Here is a 17,195-nt window from a genome sequence, read left to right on the forward strand (position 1 = left end):
TTATCAGTTTTACTTACCCTCATCTTGTTTAAAAGTGCTTATTAATTTGCCTTAATACTTAGTAAGATTGAGAGAATGTCTATTAAAGGGAACTGAAGTAAAGGTAAGGTTTAGTTCTGTCAATGGGGCATCTAGAAACCCCCAAACTTGTAGCCAGGTAAGATTTGATGATCCCATTTACTTAGCTTAAAAGTGAAAGCCCCAGGTTTGACCTTGTCACAAGAGAGTTTCTCCCCAACATCCCTAGTCTCAGACTAACAATAGTTTAAGTGGGGAAGGCTAATCTCATCAGGTGTTAAGTATCTCTTTTGTCCCAATAGTTTCTCCCCTTGGGCCAAAATCCTTTACCAAGGTGGCTGGGTCTTTCCCTTTTGTGTCCATTATAAAGCATCAGTCCCTCACTGTTATTCCAGTCTGGAACTCCTCATTTTCCTTTGTTCCCATTCTAAACTCAATCAACTATCCCTCCCATCCTCAACCCCCCTGTTCCCCTAGGAGAAAGGTATTTAAGCTCCCCAACTTTAATGGTTCCTTTGAAGCTGTCAATCTAGCAGTATTGGCTCTCCCAGGAGTCAGTGTCCTGAACAGAGTTTCAATCCTCTGAACTCTGAGTGGATGTTATGGAGCAGCTCTTCCTGGAGGCCTAATTATGTACTGTACCCCTTTCCTTAATTAAAGAGTGGTTTTTCTGACCATTTAGTAGTTCTGTGTTTTCACCCAGTTAACAGTTCATTTCATTCCTGATCCCTTCAACCATGCCTAGACAGAATTCCTTTAACTTGATTCTATCATCCCCACAAACTGCCCTGAGTTTTCTCCTCCCTTTTTATAGCTGAACTCCTACATAAAAAGCTATTTTCTCATCTCACGTTCACTGCACAGCCCTTTCAAGGTGCTCCATCTTTCCCACTCAACTAGAACTATGCTATTTTTGAGTTCCTCTACCTTTTTTCTTGATGACCTCATGAATCTACAGATTCAACTAGCATCTCTATGCAGATGATTCTTTAACCACATATCCAACTTGCACTTTCATCTGAGCTCTAGTCCTACATCACCAACTGCCTATTGGACATATCCATTTAGGCGTTTCATGTCCAAAACTCAACATGTTCCAAAATAGAATATTACTTTCTCTCTAAACCTATCCCTCTTTCTAACTTCTATTATATTTTTATCAATAGCACTGTAATCTTTCCAGTCACCCAGATTTGCAACCTAATAGATCTTTTCTACTCCATGGCCAAATTCCAATAACGCCTTATAAATCATTCAGTTCTTTAATGATTCACTCCCTCTCAAGACAAAAACTCCAACAGACCTGAAACCTGGGACCAAAAACTCCCAAGCACCCCAAGAATCAGGATCAGATTCAGAGAAATTAAGTTTCAATTCTAGGCCTGCTATATCCTAACTTTGTAAGTTTGGACATAGTACTTAACCTCTCTGAACTTCAGTTTCCTCCTCTATGAAATGAAAGAATTAGACAAAGTACAGTTCTCCAACTTCCTTGTCTCAATCTCTTTATATTCTTTAAATTATTGGGGAGCCATTCTTCAAACAGCTTTCATTTGTGGGTTATATCTGTTAATATTTACAGTATTAGAAGTTTTTAAAGTTTTTGTATAATTATGAAAATCATTTTGTCTTGAAAAGAGTCTCAGTGACCTCCAGGGATCATAAGACCATACTTAGAGAACCACTGGACTAGAGAGATGATCCCTTAAAGTACTTTTCAGCTCTGAATACAATGAACCCAGCCCTTCTCCAGGCTCTGCCCCACTCCCAAATTATGGAAAATTTTTAAAACCAGATCCCTAAATGTATTTTTAAAAGAAAAACTGAAGAAGTTACTATATTCAAGAGTATCTAATACTTTATAATGATCAAGGATCAGTAAATGTCACATTAATTTCTGCCAGTTAACAGATTTGAAAAATAGCATAGTCCAGCTTAAAAACTGTCCTACAAATTTCTATATAAAAGGAATGGAATATACATATAAGCAGTCAATTTAAATACACATGTGAGACCCATGCATTACTACACATGTGAAAACAGAAAGAGGCTTAAATAAGTGAAGTATTTTTCTTCTGCTTTAATTTATGTAGACGTTTATCAGATCTCATATCCTGTCTCCTGTTGTAGCCCAATCACAAAATTACTCCAGCTTAGATTCCCATGGCAAATATCCAAGATCAAATATCTCTATTTCAGTGTTAAGCACTAATTCATTTGCCATTAAATCAGAAGATGAAGCTCTCCTTCAATGACCTCTTCTCTGAGAATATGCAAAGTTTTTCTCTATTTCTGTTCAAGTGCCAGTGGAACTTGAAATGACTCAAGTTTTCAAATCATACATTTCTCAATATGTAATATTATCTACATTAGCTGAATACTTTGTTGTAAGATGCTATTTATAAATTTTAGGTCTGGGAATTACAATGCAAAATCTTAGGGCCTGGGATATTCATATTCTTAACTAACATACTATTCAGAGTGGATCAGAAATACTCTCTTCTTAATAGTACAACAAATTACTAAATAAGTCAAAAGTTTAAGTTATATACATATATATATTTCACTATTAAGTAATAATACTTTGCTTCCATTTTCTATTATATATAGATAACAAAAGCAAAACAATACCCTGTTTTATTAACATACTTATAGGTCTTTTAGAAAAGAAAACAAAAACAAGTAAAAGGAGATGTATTGATTAGGTTCATTTATAAGATTTCAAATCTAGCTTAAAAGAGACTAAATAATGATTAACAGTACCTTCAGAATGCCCTGCAATACATAGCCATTTCTTAGTAGCCAAATTAAGAATAAAAGTGATTTGCCAAATAAGTCTAAACCTTCAAAAAGTAAATGTTCTATTAAAATTACTTAATACAATACTATTCTGTGAATTTATCACACTCATTTATCTGAAAGTACACATCAAAAGATAAATCTTTTAAAAAGATAGTTATTATGAAATGACTTGCTTTTCAATAATGCAACAAGTATGTATATTTCACCTCTTAAATGTGAAGTTGCAGATTTTAAAAAATAGACTATTTTTGTAAATAAATCACACATCTATGTATTGTGTCTTATATTTTATAACATATGTGTATATTGTACTGTGAATATATATTATATTGTGTATATCTCTAATACATAAACCTGTTTGATACTAGTTGCGTATTTGTCAACTTTTACTAATTTGCTTTAAAACTCTGGTCACATGAGAATGACTTAATTTTGGTCACACTGATGACCACGGGCCTGTGAAATTTAAGTTTTAAATAAACACACCTCCACTACTGCAAAATTCATTTCTCCTAAGTCTGTGACATAAATAAGATTAAGTAGTTCTTGTAGAGAAAAAACAAACCTGTGTCCTCGGAAGAGCAGAAGTTAGTATTCCTATACAGTTTGAGTGAGATACTGAATGTCCCTTCACCATGTCACTGAGGGAAGGTCCCTAGAATAAATATGTCCAATCTAAGTTCATTCCTCTCACAAGTAATTACTACACCTAGAAACATGTCAATGATTACAACTGGATGGCTGAGAAGAAAATTATTCAATAATTTATTAAGGGCCTACTATGGGTAGAGTACAGCCCTAAGCTAGACTGGAAAAACAAACACAAAACTGAAATATTTCCTGCCCATAAGAAGTTTATATTAACAGAAGATCTAACAAACACATGTGCGTATGTGTCTATATAAACACATGCAAAGATGCTTGCATACAGGTACATACAAAACACATGCAAAGCAGATACAAGATAAGGGGTGGAGGGCCCTGGCTCTGAAACCATTCCTAAAATTGATTGCTAGAAAAGGTTTCAAAATTTCTTTTGAAGAGCTTTTATTTATTTGTTATACTAATGGAGCTTCTGTCCAAAGTAGTTTCTATGCAGTTCAAATAGGAAATCTACAGGTGAGTACATTTTTAAAATAGTGATTATGTCAAGGAATTTTTCTCTTCTATGAATAATTAGAGTTCTGAAGATATTACCAAGAAATTCAGAAGCCCCAAAGAGTTGTCACTTTCCAAAATACTTCCAAGGGATCGGTTTCTATGCATGGGGTACATGCCTGTCTCTACAACCTGCAGTCTTGGATTCAAAGTACCTGCCCCATCTCTTTTTCTCTTCCCCAAACAAAAAGTATCTCTCTAAGACAAGTCTAGGGTTCCCTCCCTTCCTCTCCTTAGCCACGCCTACCCCCAATCTATACCCCTCCCCCCCGCCTCAGCGGAGCTCCGCGACCAAATAAAGAGGCAAGTGGCTGGTCAGGGAGGCGGCACACGCCCAGAGCCGCTCCCTCGGTCTGAAGCCGGGCAGCATGACACTGACAGTTTTCAGCCTTCGGACTCTTTGGGATTGGGAGGCGGGAAGTTCACGCCCCTAAAGCAGCAGTTTTGGCGCTGAATGTTACTAGTCCCTCCATCCGCGCCCCGCCGCCCCATTGTGAGGGGATGCTCCCATCAATCCGGATCTATCTACAGAAAGCTCCAAGAGTAAAGAAAGGGCGGGGCTGGGAAGGGCAATTCCCACCCCCGCCTCCGTCGGGACCGAAAAGACCTCCACCATACTCCCCTCCCCTCCCCTCCCTTCCTCTCCCTATCCCCTAGGCCACCAGGGTCGGAGATGCTGGGCATCAACGTGGAAGCAGAAGGGGGAGGGTGTGGGTGTGGGTCAGACCCTGGTTCAAGCCCCGCAGCTGCAACCGCCGCCGCCTCAGCCTTTTTCTTTCTTAGGCCAACCGGTGCCGGGCAGCCAGAGAGAGATCCCTGGGGACAGAGGATCCCTGGGCGCCCTCCACTTTACTCCTTTCCCCGCCTCTGCCCAGCTCTACCTGCACCAAGGGGGCCAAGCCCGGCGCTGACGCTCGCTCGCCCGCCGTCGCCGCCGTAGCCGCCGCCGCGATGGCTGGAAGTCTTCCCCCGCCCCAGCAGGCAGCAGCCACTAGTGACAGAGCGCTCCTGCAGCCCCTTCCCATCAAACACCGCGCCCCCGCCATCTGACCAATCAGCAACACCGCCCCGCGCGCCGCGCTCCCCTGTCACGTGACGGGGGCGGGCAGTTGGGGCGGTTGATGTTGGCTGCCACTGAGTCTGCCTGAGGCTTGTTTTCTCTCCGACGCCTTTTTTCTCCACTTTTAGTGGCCTGAGCCGTTTTCCCTGGTCCTCCATGACCTCTCTTTACCAATTCAGGCGTTTTGCAAATGTAAAACGACGAGGTGTGAGAAGAGTCCTCTAGAAGCCCTACCGGCGGCCAGGGGAAAGAGGACGGGAAAGGATTGGTGCTAGTCCTGAGGACGCAGATGGCAACAAGGCAAGAGAATCGACCACAGTATCATATATGACCATTTCTCACCAGGCCAAGGGACAACCCACTCCATACTCTGAACTGTTTGAGCCTCCCTCTCTTCTTTAGAGACTTACAGAGCTGCCAACAATCGGCCTTTCTGATCGAACACCTCTGGAAAAATATAGCTGCAAATCCACATCTTCTGTACCTTCAAATGACAATTGTTGATCTTTGACTTTGAGTTCTATTCCTTTGAGCCAGAGCAAAACTAGGCAACGTGAAGTAATCAATAAACATTAATTAATGGTCTACCATATGCCATGCACTGTGCTAACTGCTAGAATACAAAGAAAGGCAAAAGAGGCCTGACTCTCCGGGGGCTTTTAGTCTAATGGGGGAGACAACGTGCAAATAATTATGTACAAACAAGATACATACAGGATTAATTGAAGGTAATTAACAGGGAAGGCACTCAGCATTAAAGGGGTCCAAAAGAGGCCTCCTGTAGAACATGGGGACTTGGACTTGGAAGAAAGCCAAGAAGCAGAGGTGAAGAGAATCCCAGGCATGGGTGACAGCCAAAGAAAATGCCCCCAGTTGAGTCAGGAGATGGAGTGTCTTGGAAAAATATCGAGAAGGGTAGTGTCACTGGATCACAAGGGAGGAGGGTATAAATTGTAAGAAGACTGGAAAGGTGAAGAGATTTCAACATCAAACAGGATTTTGTAATTGAACCTTGTGATCATAAGGTCATAAGAGAATTGAATAGAGAGTCATAGCATGATCAGATCTGAGCTTTAGGAAAAACATTTTGTCAGTTGAGTAGTGGATGGATTGGGATAGGAAGATACTTGTGACAGAAAGATCAATGAGCAAATTACTGCAATAGTCCTGATGTGAAGTTAGCTTCCACCAGAATGATGAGAGCATCATAAATTCAAGAAATATTATGGAGATAAAATTGACTACTAAGCAAAAGATTAAATAGGGAGGGTGAGAGTAAGAAGTCAAGGATGACCCCTTGGTTTCAACCTAGTGAAAAACATAATGGATTTAGAACCAGACTATTTGGCTGTGAATCCTGGTTCTGCTTAGGTTAACCTGTGTGACCTTGAGTACTTGACTCTGAGAAGTAAATGCTATTATTCCCCATTTTACATATAAGGAAACTGAAGCAAACAGGTTAAATGATTTGCCCAGGTTCACATAGGGTATTAAATATCTGAGATTGAATTCAAACTCTGGGCTTGATGTTACCAGGACCAGGGATCTATGCACTTGGGACTCTTTTATGGGGCCAACAGAAAGAAAAAGTAAAATCTGGATAGACTGGAGAAAACAAAAAACTCAAGCTAAAACATGAGGAAACAAAAAGTTAGCCACTTGATTAGTATTCAGAGAAATCCTCAGTTATGTGATGAGTTGAAAAATTGAGCCCAGTCTTACACTTAAAATCTGGCAAGCCACCCTGGGCAAAGTTTGAAATCCTAATCTCTTCTGTTTCTACTCACCAAAGGCTTTCTGATCCTTTACTATAATATTGTGTAAATCTTGAAATTTCTCAGACTTATGAATGTTAAAAATTTACACATTGAGGAATCCTCCATTGGAACAAATTCCCTACTGGAAACATTCCCCATTTTGATGTGAGAACTCGCCAGGATCAGAAATGGGAGGACCTCTACTCCACCTGTACTTAAGACTGCTTTAGGGGAGAAAACTCCTTGCTAAACAATGAAAGTACTTGGACCCACGCTTATGATGAGGCAAGGAGTTCTTTGAGCCATGCCTGTTTTAGAATTGATACAATGGGATGCTAGGTACCTATAAAGGTCGGGCAGGTTTTCTCTTAATGAGATTAGTCAACTCAGCTGTGTTTTCTCTGGTTCAGATTTACTGAGGAGATTAGTTGACTTAGCAGGAATTCAGATGGGCAGTCCTTTGGAAAACGTCTACAGTGATTGGTAGATGTAAAGACTTAGGGGAGGTGACATAGGAAAAAAACCCCTATATAAGAAAAAGCAGAATCTCTTGAGGGAGACAACCCTTTTGGAGAAAGCTCTTATGAGGATCACTTGGGAAGAATCTCTTGAGAGAGGCTCTGGAGAAGGGAAGCTCTTAGAGGACAATCTCTAAGGAGGTCTTGCTGGAGCTCCTCTGAGGGGACTCTGTCCCTCTGGAGGCTCTGGAGAGAGGCCCTTTAAAACAGTCTCTGGCTGGATCTCTCTTTGAGGAGGACTCTGGCTGGAACTCTCTCTGGTGAAATCAGCTGAGATGGAGCTGGCCTGGTGTCCCTAGAATCCTTGCTTAGACAGACCTTGTGGTGAGTGATAAAAGACTAATTGACTTATCTCTTAAGACTCAGGTCTAGGCCATGTTGGCTTAAGGCCCTTCATACTTATTTCCTTTTTCTCTCTCTCTCTCTCTTTCTTTGATTATTCATTGTATTATTAATTAAATTCTCTATAAAACCCAGTTGACTTGGGCATATTGAATAATTGGGAATATTTCCCTGGTGACCACCTTATATTTGATTTAAAAACCAAGACACTGTAGTGAAACATATTTTCTGCGGTCACAATTTACTCTCCTTATATCTATCACAATTTATATCTTCCACCATTTTAACTCACTACAGTTTACAACATCAACCATTTTAATTATTACAGTTTAAGCCAAACAACTATTTTAAATCTTACAATTGGCAAACTGATCTATCACAGAGCACATATCATGAAAAGGCACATATTATGACATTTTAAATATGTGCCTTTATATAAGGCAATATTTTTTAAGTGTCCCATGTTGTCCAGTTACCTACTCTTACCTACCCCTAAGTCTGGGTTCTGCAAGTAAGTAGAGTAAGTTACCTACCAATGTCAATTTTAAAGGCATCAATCATTATGATCAATCATTTATTTGATGCTTTTCTATCTCAAGATGGTGTGATATAGGGGAGGGATAAGATTTTGATTCCAGAGAACTAGATTAAAGTCAGTTCTACCAGGTGCCAGCTATATAACCAGTTGTGTGCTAGAGCTAGATCATACTGTCAAGAGACTATTGTTAAATTTTAGCCACAAATCAGGTTTTGATTTATTGTTTGGTTGATTATCTAGACTTAGCAAAATGGTCAAAAAATATAATGCAGATTAAATCTATGTATTGTCCTGTATCCATACTTTTTTTCCTAAAGAGCCAATTAACATTTACCAACACAGTTGTATGTGACCTTGGGCAAGTAATTTCACTTCTAACATTCATTTCTCCTAACATCAGTTTCCATTTTTTTAAAGAGATGTTGAATTAGACATCTAAAGATCTTCTTCAACTTGTAATATTTTGTAGGCCCCTATAAATTATCAATATAATACAAGGAAAGGTCTACTTGAATTATCAGCTCTCACTTTAGTGAGACTTTTTTATCTAATTGAATTCTGAGTACATTAGCTGAGAATGGGATACAAGTACTAGGGGGAAAGGATTAAAATGCCTTGTAGGAAGATACTAAAGATAATCTTTGAATATTTGAAAATAAAGCACTGTGCCCAAAAAACAAATTATGACTTCTAGTCATAAATTGAGCATCTTGTGTTCAACTTGATTTATATTAGCTCATTAATCTGAACCTGAAGTAAATTCATCAGGAGGCTTCAACTTGCATTTCAGTGGGAAACAAATATATTCCTTTCTTCAATTTATTTATTGGCATTTTCTATTTTTCAATAGTGAAACACAACATTTTTCAGAAACTTAGAATTTTGTCCTTTATTCATTATTTGAAATTTAAAAGCAGCTTGACTTTTAGATTTGTATTCCTCAATCTAGATTGTAGAAAGAAGCAAGATATTTCCTTGGGGAAAAAAAAGTCTTTGGACTGTCCCAGACAAAAAATAATAATAATAAAATAGATAAGCAAGGTCATAATGAATTTGGGACCGTGTGCCTGAGAATACCAAAAGGTGGCATTGTAGTGTAATCAAAAAAATAAGGATACCTTGAAGTGCCAAAGAAGAACTTGTAACTTGCCTTTGTGTGTGCCTAGAGCTTCCACATAAAACTAGGAAGATGTAGCTTTAGCTAATTCATAGTGAGATTTATTGTTAATAGGAGCCATAAGAGTACATGGTACTTTACAAAGCATAAAATATGGAAGACAAGGTTCTTGCCCTGAGGAGCTTACTAAAACATGTAGAAGGCACCAGCTAACAGGAAAAATATTAAGTCATGGTGATTTATAAGGTGGTCAGAAAAGGAAGAAGAAAAATATTTTAGGAAGTGGTAGAAAGGCAAAGTGCCTAGTGCATGAAAAATGAGCTTTGTTACAAAGATTTGAAAGAAGATGGAATAAAAGGAAAAGGAAAGGAAAGGGTGAAAAGAAATGAGGATAAAATGAAAAGTGGGAAACTAAGATGCATGAAAAGAAAGATGGAAGAAATGCCTCTTATAAAATTAGAGTTTGAAGCAGTATGAATACATAAAAGAAGGTTTGGTCTACTTGGCAAACCTCTCAAATTAGGCAAATGATAAGATAAACTATTCAACTCTTTTCTAAAAAAACTTAATAGGGAATTTTCAGACTAAGTCAAACCTCTTTTTGAGGCCCATTATTCCAAATAACTGATTTAAACATAAGATACTTCTTTTATTGAGTGAAAATATGCTTAGGTTTTGAAGCTATTTTTTAGGGCTTATTTGTGCTTTTCTATAGACTCGTTTTTATAAAATAAGCATATTACTGAAGGTCAACTATAGCAATATTGAAATCAAGCTAAAATTTACCTGTTTGCTTACTGCCTGTTTTTGTAATGTTTCCAGGATAAAGTTAATCTTTTTTTAATGCCTTAATCTCAAATATCATGGATTTCAAATTAGATAGGCCACTGCTTACAATTTTTCTATTATGTCCATGGTCATGTCTTTTTAAGTAAACTCCATTAAGTCATGACACGATTCAGTATTTTGGACTGTCTTGATAGTTAATTTGTCTAGGGCTATGTTGGTGAACCTATGCATGTATGCTGAAGCATGAATCAAATTTACCAAGCCATGATGGATTCAGTTGTATCATGCAGACATATCTCCAAGAAAAGAAGATTCATAAAATTAACCCTTCTCAAAATTAACCTATCTTGAGAAGTTTATAAAAATAATTTTTTGTAGAGGGGATTTCATCCCCTCCCCCTCCTAGGTTGCTGACTGGTTCATCAACATTCTTCACATACCAGAGTTGCATCTGGGAACATCTGTGAATGTAAATAAAAGAGAGTGGGCAGAGCCTTTCTGGGTCTGGCTCAGAAGCAGGGCTAGAGGAAAGAGGTGAGGGAGAGAGAGATTCTTGGAGAATAGAAGACATGTGGTCAGAACTTAGAGTAAGGAAAAGACTTTAACTCTGTGCTTATCTACCTTTCTATCTCAAGTGATTATTAATGGGAAATAACGGGTAGATATAGTCATTTTAAATATAACAATTTAAAAGATGGGAATAATGGCAGCTTATATTACCTTAAATTATTTAAAGTCCTTTAAAGTATACTAATATAATTTGGAGAAAATCAGCTTTAATATCATTTTAGGTTGTAGGTTAAAACTTTTTAAGTTTAACTATTCACTTGTGTCTTTTTTTTTTCTGTTATATTTTAAATTTCAAGTAGTCTCCCTCACTCCCCACTCCACCCTGGAGAAGGCATCATTTCACAAAAAACATATACAAATATATGTAAAACTATATCATTCATACTCCTATTTATCAGTTCTTTCTCTAGAAGTAGACATTCATAGTTATTAAAAAAAATATTGCTGTTGTTGCATATAATATCCTCTTGAGTATTTGGCTTTTCATTATTTCATCCAAGTCTTTCCATGTTTTTCTAAAATCAGCTTTCTCATTGTTTCTTGCAATGCAGTAGTATTCTATCATAGTTATATACCAAAACTTGTTTAGACATTCCCAACTTGATGGGCATCCCTTCTTTTTCCAGTTCTTTGCCACCACAAAGAGAATTGCCATAAATATTTTAGAACACAGATTTTTTTTTCCTTTTTCTCTGATCACCTTGGGAAACAGACTGAATTGGAATATTGCTAAGTCAAAAAGTATACAGTTTTATAAATCTTTGACCTTAATTCCAGATTGCTCTCCAGAACAATTGAATCAGTTCATAGTTCACAAACAGTATATTAGTGTCTCCATTTGTCCATATCCCCTATAAAATTAGTCATTTTTTCCTATAATTTTGGTCAATTTTATAGGTGTGAAATGACTTCTCAGAGTAGTTTTATTTATATTTATTGATCTTTTAGAGCATTTTTATATGACTACATATAGGTTTGATTTTTTCATTTTAAAATGTGCCTATTCATGTCCTTTGATTCTCATTTGGGGGATAATGCTTGTAAATTTGACAAATTTTGAGAGATGGGACCTTTATCCATAAGGCTACCAATAAAATTTTTTCCCCAATTTTCTGCATTGCTTCTAATCTTGGCTGCATTGGTTTTATTTATATAAAAACTTTTAAATTAATAATATGTCTGAACGAAATGCAAATTCCTAAAACATTTCTTTAAACTGAACTTAGTCATTTTCCAGATGTTACCTCAATTCTATATTTCATTCTCATTTGAACATAATGTTAAACTAACAATATAAATATTTACCCAAGAATTCAGAGAACAAATGGATATACTATGCATAATCATAATATTTATTACCTTAAGAGTAGACAACTATTTTTCTAAAATTTAACATTTTTCTCAAGATAACTACTCTTCTGTTAAGTTTTATCTTAATTATTTCTATACTTTAAAATTATTAAAATGAACCATAATAAAGTTCATTTGGAAGAACAAAAGATCAAGGATATCAAGGGAAATCATGAAAAAAAAATTAGAAGGAAGGAGGACTTCCAGTCACAGATCTCAAACTATACTATAAAGCAGTGGTCATCAAAAAAAATTGGTACTGGCTAAGAGACAGAGAAGAGGACCAGTGGAATAGACTTGGGGTAAGTGACCTCAGCAAGACAGTCTATGATAAGCCCAAAAATCCCAGCTTTTGGGACCAAAATCCACTATTTAATAAAAAAACTGCTGGGAAAATTGGGAGACAGTATGGGAGAGATTAGGTTTGGATCAAATAAACTCATAATGGATGAATGACCTGAATATAAAGAAGGAAACTATAAGCAAATTAGGTGAACACAGAATAGTATACATGTCAGATCTTTGGGAAAGGAAAGACTTTAAAACCAAGCAAGAGCTCGAAAAAAATTACAAAATGTAAAACCAATCATTTTGATTACATCAAATTTAAAAGGTTTTATACAAAGAAAACCATTGCAACCAAAATTAGAAAGGAAGCAACCAACTGGGAAACTATTCATAACAAAAACCTCTGATAAAAGTCTAATTACTCAAATTTATAAAGAGCTAAATCAGTTGTACAAAAAATCAAGCCATTTTCCAATTGATAAATGGGCAAGGGACGTGAATAGGCAATTTTCAGTTAAATCAAAACTATTAATAATCACATGAAAGTGTTCTAAATCTCTTATAATCAGAGAAATGCAAATTAAAACAACTCTGAGGTATCACCTCACACCTGGCAGATTGGCTAACATGACAGCAAGGGAAAGTAATGAATGCTGGAGGGGATGTGGCAAAGTGGGGACACTAATGCATTGCTGATGGAGTTGTGAATTGATCCAACCATTCTGGAGGGAAATTTGGAACTATGCCCAAAGGGAGCTAAAAGACTGCCTATCCTTTGATTCAGCCATAGCACTGCTGGGTTTTTGTACCCTAAAGAGATAATAAGGAAAAAGACATGTATAAGAATATTCATAGCTGCATTCTTGTGGTGGCAAAAAATTGGAAAATGAGGGGATGCCCTTCAATTGGAAAATGACTGAACAAATTGTGGTATATGTTTGTAATGGAATACTATTGTGCTAAAAGGAATAATAAAGTGGAGGAATTCCATGGGAACTGGAACAACCTCTGTGAATCTTAAAAACTACTCAGACTGTACTTTAGAAACATTTGATTTAGCTATTCCTTTATTGTAATAATGGAGATACTGGGTCTAACAAGAATCAGGAATGTATTGGGAACTTTTAAAATTACTCCACCCTAATTAGACATACTTTAGGGGAATATAAAGTTGTAAACTCCTGATTGAACAATGAAGGTACTTAACTCATACTTTAAAGTGAAGCTAGAACCTTAAGCTAGGTCTATTTTTAGATCTAATACAAAAAGGTATTAAGTGCCTGTAAAGGTTAAATTAATCACAAAAAGGTCAAGTAACTCAAAAGATAAGCTTAAGGAAGAAGTGTGAAGTACCTCAGAAGATATAATCTAACCAGAGAAGGTGAGAACTAAAGAGTGGTGAGAACTAAGAATGGGCAGTCCTGGAAAAAAGCATGTGATTGGTAGACATAAAAATTTAGGAGAGGTGACATAAGAGAAAATTCTCTTTAAAGGGAGGCTAAAAGTCAGTTAAAATTCAGTTCAGATTGCATTCTGAACTCGGTTCAGGAGATTGAGTTCAGTAGAGGACTGGAGCTTCCTTGGAGATGGTCTCATGGTGAGTGATAAGACTGACTCCCTTACCTTTAGGCTCAAGGAGGCTACTTTGGCCAAGGCCTTTAACTACTGCCTGGCTAAGCCTGAACAAGAGCAGTTTAAATTAATTCTCTCCTCTCTCTCTCTCTCTTTCTCTCTCTTTCTCTCTCTCTCTCTCTCTCTTTCTCTCTCTCTCTCTCTCTCTCTCTCTCTCTCTCTCTCTCTCTCTCTCTCTCTCTCTCTCTCTCTCTCTCTCTCCTTTCCTTAATTCCTTCTCTATATATTAATTAAAATCTCCATAATTTCAAGACTGACTTGGGAATTTTATTTGGTGATCATTTAAATCTAGATTTCAAGTCACAACACTAAAATTATCTTTACACCTCTAGGAATTGATACAGAGCAAAAGGAGCAGAACCAGGAGAACATTGTACACAGGGACCGATACACTGTGGTACAATCGAAGATAATGAACTTCTCCATTAGTGGAAATGCAGTGATCCAAACAACTTTGAGCGATCTACGAAAAAAAAACACTATCCACATTCAGAGGAAAAACTGTGGGAGTAGAACCCCAGTGCTTCAATACATGGGTCGAAGGGATATGTGTAAACCTTAAAATTTCTTAGACTTATAAATGTTGGAAATTTCACCATTGGGAAATTTCATACTTGAAAAATTTCCTATTGAGAGTGGGAACTCTATTGGAATGTGAACCCCATTGGCATGGGAGGTTCCTCCTCCTCCCTTCTTAAGATTACTTTAGGACAGAAACCTTTTGCTGAACAATGGAAAGGGCTTTGACCTAAGCTTAAGCATAGAACAGGAATTTCTTTGAGTCATGATTGATTTTAGAATTGATACAATGGAGATACTTGGAATGACAGAACCAGGTCTTGGAAATTGCAATCTCCACCCTACTCAGTCCTAACAGGATTTAGGAAGGGCTGCAGCATAGATCAAAATTTAATTATTCCAATCTCTACCCTACTCAGGGTAACAGGATTTAGGAAGGGCTGTAGCAAAAGATCAAGATTTAATTGAGAATATGACCTTCAACAGACATGTGCAAAGCCACAGACCTCTGGGTGGTCCTGGGTTAAGCTAGAGCCACCATTGGCAAAGGGAAAATGATGGACAGAGATTGGTAGATGTGAGAACTGAGGGGAGGGAACTTGGATGGTTTCCTTAAAGATAGAGGGGTCTGAGGACTGAAGGGGGTTGTTGGAGAGTTTTGGCTCTGGTTGGTTGGAGAGTTTTTTGGCTCTGAGAGGTTGTGCTGCTCTGAAGGAAGCTGGAGGTGGAGGCCGCTGAGACTGTTTCTCCATTTTGGTCACGTGAGTAATAGGGACTGATCTCCTTTCTTTGCCTCAGCTATCTAAGGGCTTGGGCCTTTTGGCCCAGCCTAAACAGAAGGGGTATTTAAGCCCTATTCCCTTCTCTCCCCTTTCTCTATATATCTCTAATTCCTTTCTTCCTCCTGTTTGTAATTAAACTCTATAAAAGGTTGACGGCTGACTTGAGTTTTCATTTAGGAATTACATAGCTGAATTCCTTGGCGACCTTAAATTAATATATATCAGTCTTTTAAAGTGATTTCCTTGTCACATATGGTTGGGGATGTAGACTCTAAATAAACATCCTAATGCAAATACCAACAACAAGGAAATAGGTTTTGATCAAGGACACATGTAATACCCAATGAAATTGCATGTCAGCTGTAGGAAGGGTGAGGCTAGAGGAGGGAAATAATTTGTGTAACCAAGGCATAATGTTCTAAATTGACTAAATAAATAACTTATTTTTTTTAAAAATTATTAAAATGCAAAAATAACATTTTCAATTTTTCAAAATAGGATTCCTCTTTATTCTTATAGATTTTAATAATTAAAACATATATAGTCTAAGAAAATTCTCTGTACTTGTATCAAACATGCAAAATTTTACCAAAACTAAATTAAATTCAAAACTAAGTAAAAATTTATCTTTAAGAACTATATGTATGCTTTTTATTAGATAAGTTTAATGTCATTTTAATACATAATCATGAAATTATATTGTTATTACTATCCCACAAATTATATAAATACATAGTAATATAAATGGACATAAAATGTAATATGTGTTTAGATTCTTTGCAATTTTCAAAATCAATTTTAAAGCCAGAGCACACATACCCACCATTGCAGATATAGAATTTAATTAATCCTACTAAATATGTTGGGATTTTGAGGATTTAAAAAATTTTTTTTCTACTTATGAATCATGAGAAATGACTAAACTCTAAGTTGGGAAAGTTAAAAATCTAATATTTTGGGTTTGAGATAAGATCCTAAATGGAAATATTATGAATTTAAAAGTTTTATCTCTATACCTGAAACATACAAGACTGGTAGTTTATGCCTTAAGTTTCTCCATAAATAGTCAACAATTATCCTTAACAGATTTTTACCTTCTTTAATCAGGCTGCTCTTTAACATCTTTCCTAAATTTCCTTCCTTAGTGTTTAATCTTAAATCCCCTAATTCTTTCTTATGGAGAAATGGAAAATAGTTGATTGATATATATATATATATATATATATATATGTATATATACACATGAAGACAGTTATTACTAATTAACTTATAGAGTTTATCCCTTAATCTTGAAATCTTTTTTATAGAAGACCTGTGATTTAATGTCACCATTAATTTCTGGTGAAGAAAATCCTACTACCAATACAGATATTTAATTGCTCAGCGACTTATAGTCTTAGGGAGTTTTCTGGAGCACTAAAAAATGAAGTAACTTCCCTATTATCACAAATGACATGTCAGGAAACACTTGCACACAGGTCTTCCTGACTCTGAGATCATTCTATCTACTATAAATGTGATATATCCATGAAAAAGAGAGACAGAGAGCTCCAATGTGTGTAGTATGTGCTGACTTTATTAACCTTTCTTAATTATATTTCCATTCCTTTAACCGTTTAGGCTGGCTTTGTTTCTTATTTTTTTCTATATCCTTCAACATGCTAACAAATTTCCTGAATTTATACATTTTTAAGGCCACATTATATGCTTATTGAATATGGAGAGTTTCATACTTAGTTTGGAATTATACTTTAAAATTTAAGGAAAATGTATACATTACCCACAAAAATAAAGATAAAACATGGTGCTAATGAGACTAAGGTTGAAGATTTCCCTATTCAGGAACGTAGCTTTCCCTTGTTCTAAGGACACAAAGCATAGTATAAATCCTGACTGACCATCTTGGTAAATGTAGGTGTGCCACTGCTTAAGATGTATATGAGTGAATTAGTCCA

At 36.6% G+C, this 17,195-nt stretch overlaps 1 protein-coding gene across 3 annotated transcripts in view; it reads right to left on the bottom strand.

Moving 5' to 3' along the window:
* LNPK (lunapark, ER junction formation factor) overlaps positions 1-5,072 on the bottom strand; it is an 89,060-nt gene extending 83,988 nt beyond the window's left edge. Inside the window, exon 1 of one of the 3 annotated variants that reach the window (XM_007494415.3) lies at positions 4,860-5,072. The gene's annotated coding sequence lies outside the window, so the exon portion shown is untranslated. Of the gene's footprint in view, positions 1-3,385; positions 3,471-4,859 lie in introns of those variants that run through there. The other 2 variants (XM_007494416.3, XM_001376818.4) reach the window with 2 other exon arrangements.
* Between the last annotated feature and the right edge of the window lie 12,123 nt (positions 5,073-17,195).

The sequence above is a fragment of the Monodelphis domestica genome, chromosome 4 (assembly GCF_027887165.1).
Source record: "Monodelphis domestica isolate mMonDom1 chromosome 4, mMonDom1.pri, whole genome shotgun sequence".
Classification (NCBI taxonomy): Eukaryota; Metazoa; Chordata; class Mammalia; order Didelphimorphia; family Didelphidae; genus Monodelphis; species Monodelphis domestica.